This window comes from Rhinolophus sinicus, chromosome 12 (genome assembly GCF_057876585.1).
Source record: "Rhinolophus sinicus isolate RSI-liver-muscle chromosome 12, RSI-T2T, whole genome shotgun sequence".
Taxonomy (NCBI): Eukaryota; Metazoa; Chordata; class Mammalia; order Chiroptera; family Rhinolophidae; genus Rhinolophus; species Rhinolophus sinicus.
Genome location: NC_142512.1, coordinates 24759657 through 24764077, shown reverse-complemented (window position 1 = coordinate 24764077; position 4421 = coordinate 24759657). Strand labels below are relative to the sequence as shown.

Below are 4421 nucleotides of genomic sequence, written 5' to 3'. Positions count from 1 at the left end.
GATGTTGACGGCATGACACAATACACACACAGAGCCCTTTGGCAAAGACTCGGAGACTTGTTGGTTCTGGGCATTTAAAAGAATCTGTCCAATCACTGTCTACCAACTAGGCCAAGTGAGAATAAATTTCAGCAGCCACATATGAAAAAAATATATAGACTTTATAGAATTATTTCAGAAAGGTCACCAAACAAACAAATAAAAAAAACAATAACAAAGCTTGGACAGGGGAAGAATCTGATTTTAAGATTTGCCTCATTAAATTACTTAAAATGTTCAGTTTCCAACAAAATTATGAGACATGAAAAGAAATAAGGATGTAGGACATATACACAGGGTAAGAAAGAGAAGTCAACATAAACTATCCTTGAGGAAGTCCAGCTGTTGAACTAACTACACAAAGACGTTAAATTAGGTATTTTAAATATGTTTAAAAACTAAACAAAATCATATCTAAAGAACTGAAGGAAAGTACGAGGATAGAGTCATAGTAAGTAGAGAATATCAAAAGAGATATAGAAATTATGAAAAACAACCAAATAAAAATTCTGAAGTTAAAAATTACAATAACTGAAATTAAGAAATTACTAGAGGAGTTCAACAGCAGATTTGAGCAGGCAGGGGAAAGAATCAGGAAACACAAAGAAAGATATATTGAAACAAAAGGGGAAAAAAGAATGGAAAAAAAATGAACAGGATTCTGAAACTTGTGGAACACCAAAAATTTTCACCAACATACGTGTAATGGGAGTCCTGGAGAGAAAGAGGGAGAAGCACTATATGAATCAATAATGGCTTAAAATCCCAAGATTTGATGAAAAGCATTAATTGACACATCCAGAAAGCTCAACAACCTCCAAGTAGGATAAACTGAGCGATTCACACCAAGACACCTCATAATCAAACTGTGAAAAGCAAAAGACAAGGAGATCATTTGAAAGCAGCAAGAGAGAAGCAACTCATCACATATAAAAGGTCCTCAATAAGATTAAAAGCTGATTTGTCATCAAAAATTACACGGGGCAGAAGGCGGTGGCCTGATTTATTCAAAATGCCGAAAGCAGAAACTATCAACCAAGAATTCTATGTTGGACAAAATTATCCTTCACACGTGAAGGAGCAATTAAGACATTCTCAGATAAATAAAAACAGAGAGATATTGCAGGTAGCAAACCTATCCTGCAAAACAAAACAAGGCCAAAAGGAGTCCTTCGGGCTGAAACAAAACACCTTAGACAGATACAAAAATTCACATGCCCCTGTGCCCCTTCCCCCACCAGGCGTGGTGGACCAACAAGGGCCAGAAAGAGGAGACACTGAGGGTCACCCAAACGCTGGCGAAGGTGATGGCCAGGAAGAACATGGACGGGGCCCTCGACCTTCTGAAGAAGCTGAACCGCTGTCAGAGCCCATCCAGCTGCTCCAGACAACCAGGATTGGCGTCTGCAAGCACCGCTCAGGCAAGGAGGTGGCGTCCGTGGCCAAAGTCCTCGTCAAAAACTGGAAGTGGCAGCTGGACTCCCCTGGATTCTCCAAAGGAGAAAAAGGGGAGGAACGACAAAAAGCAAAGAAGAAAGAAAAAGGGCTCGACTGTTCCAATGGGAAGCCAGAGGCCGGCCTTTCTCCACCAAGAGAAAAACCAGGGGAAGAGCCCCAAAGACGGGAGAGATTCTGTAGACTCTATAAGTCTTCGGCTACCTCCTCTGCTAAAAGGCCACCGATGGAAAGATCAAACCGCAACAAATGGAAAGTGGAGACCCCCCCCAAAAAACACCCAGCAGCCCCTGGAGCCCCACCTTTGCCCCCTCTGTCTGCCTCCTGGCGCCCTGCTATCTCACCGGGGACTCTGTCCCAGACCACTGTGTGGAGATGCTCTCAGAGCCTGGAAGGTGGATTACAAAGACTATAGCGTCAACTGTGACAGAATGGCATCAGAAATTGAAGATCGTATCTACCAGGAGCTCAAGAGCACAGACAGGAAGTACTGGAACCGCGTGGGCAGCCGCCGAATGGACAACCTTAAGGATCCTAGGAAGCGCGGCCCGCTGGCGGAACGCGCTCAGCTAGGCCATCTCTGCCGGTGTCATTGGCAAGATGACAGCAGAGGAAATGGCCAGTGACGAGCCGTGGCAATTGAGGGTCGCCATGACCCAGGAGGCTGTCCATGAGCACCAAATGGCCAAGACAGGTGGCATCACCCCTGATCTCCTCCAGTGCCACAGATGCCAGTACCATACCTATAACCAGGTGCAGACACGCAGCGCTGATGAGCCCATGACAACCTTCGTCTTATGCAATGAATGTGGCAATCACTGGAAGTTCTGCTGGCAGAACTGCTAGCCAGGATTTCAGTGAACACAGTGAGAAAGAACAAAGAGAAAGCACTAAGCCAACAAAGCTGGAGAAAAAAAAAAAAAAAAAAAGAAAAAAAAATTCACATGAAGAAGTAAAAAGCATCAGTAACAGTAACTACCGTGTTTCTCTGAAAATGAAACCTAACCGGAAAATAAGCCATTGCATGATATTTCCAGATGACATCCCCTGAACATAAGCTCTAATGCGTCTTTTAGAGCAAATCTTAATATAAGACCCCGGTCTCATTTTTGGGGAAACACGGTACATAGGTCAATATAAAAGACAGTATGAATGTATGCTTATTTCTATTTTTCTTTTTTGTATTTTTATAGTTTGTTTGGATTTATCTGGTTTTTTTATTTGTATTTTTTCTCCTCAGAGAAGCGGTATAAGGCAATCATAATTATGTGTTATAGACATGCAGTGTATAAAGATATGATTTGTGTGACAATAAGAGCAAAATGAACGAGGGTTAAGGAATGAAGTTAATAGAAACAACATTTTTTGTGTACTATTGAAATTAAGTTAATATTAATCCAAACTAGATTGTTGGAAATTAACATATTAATTGTAATTCCAAGAAGAATGCACTAAGAAAATAAATTTTAAAAAGAATAGTAAAGAAAAGACAGGGACTTTGAATGCGGCATTTGAAAAATACCTGCAGAGGGTGCCAAAAAAATGTATACACATTTTAAGAAAGGAAAAAACTGTATTAAAATTGTAATGCTCAATATACATGGATAACAAAAGATGAATACAAGTCATGTGTATACTTTTTTTGGCACCCTCAGTATTTAACACAAAAGAAAACATAGAGGAAGAGAAGATAAAAAAAAACATGACACATGGAAACAAATAACATAATGACAGATTTAAATCCTAGCTTATCCGTAATTTACTTTAAGTATAAATGGTGTAAATACTAATTGAAAGGCTGGATTTGGCAGGATGGACTAGAAAAACATGACCCTCAAAGAAGATATAAAAAGGAAATGTTTAATAAACACACAAAAATGTGCTCGACATCATTAGTCATTAGGGAAAAGCAAATCAAAACCGCAGTAATACACCGCTTCATACATACAAGGGTGGCTATAATAAAAAAACGGATGTATGGTTACAAGTGTTGATGAGAATATGAAACAATTGGAACCCTCATTCATTCCTGTGAGAATGCAAAATGGTACAGTCACTATAGAAAACAATTTGGTAGTTTCTCAAAAAGTCAGACATGGAGTTACCATGTTACCCTGCAATTCTACCCGAAGGAGCTACCCAGGAGAATCGAAAACATAGTTTCGTACAAAAACTTGTGCATGAATGTTTATAGCCTCATTGTTCCCAATAGCCAAAAAGTAGAAACAACCCAAATGTCCATCAAGTCATGAAAGAATAAACAAAATGCAGTATCACCATACAATGGAATAAAAAGGAATAAAGTGCTGATATATGTTACAACACGGATAAATCTTGAAAACATTATGTTAAGTGAAAGATGCCACATAGAGCATGTGAAATGTCCAGAGGCAAATTAGTAGAGATAGAAAGAAAGTAGATTAGTGGTGGCCAGGGCCTGGGGACAGGGAGAGGGATGAGTAATGGATATGAGTTTACTTTTTAGAGTGATGAGAATACTCATCCCTCTAAAATTAAATAGTGGTGATGGTTGTGCAACTTTGTAAATGTACCAAAATGGAATCATCCAGTTTAAAAGAGTGAATATGAATTATGAATTCATATCTCAATTTTTGAAAAAGTATGAATTATGTCTCAATTTTTGAAAAAGGTATGAGTTAATGTCTGTAGATTCCTGACTATTACTTGGCACATATTCAGTCAATAACATATTCAGTGAATTATTTTTTTTCTCTCTTTCTTTTCATCTTCCACTGTGCGCCTTAAAACCGCAATCTGAATTATTTGCCTCTGAGAGTCTCTGCCCGGTGGCGTCAGCTTTTTGGGCTGTAAAGTCAAGTTTGTAATCTCAATTTCCTGAAAGCCAGATGTCCCTTTGGTCTCAGACTCACTTTCATGGTTTACAGGCAGATGTCAGATCCTTAGAA

The 4421-nt window shown here is 39.3% G+C and overlaps 1 pseudogene; it reads left to right on the top strand.

Annotated features, from left to right (window-relative positions):
• The first annotated feature begins 1253 nt into the window (after positions 1–1253).
• On the top strand, positions 1254–2340 carry LOC109447813 (transcription elongation factor A protein 3 pseudogene; annotated as a pseudogene).
• The last annotated feature ends 2081 nt before the right edge of the window (positions 2341–4421 follow it).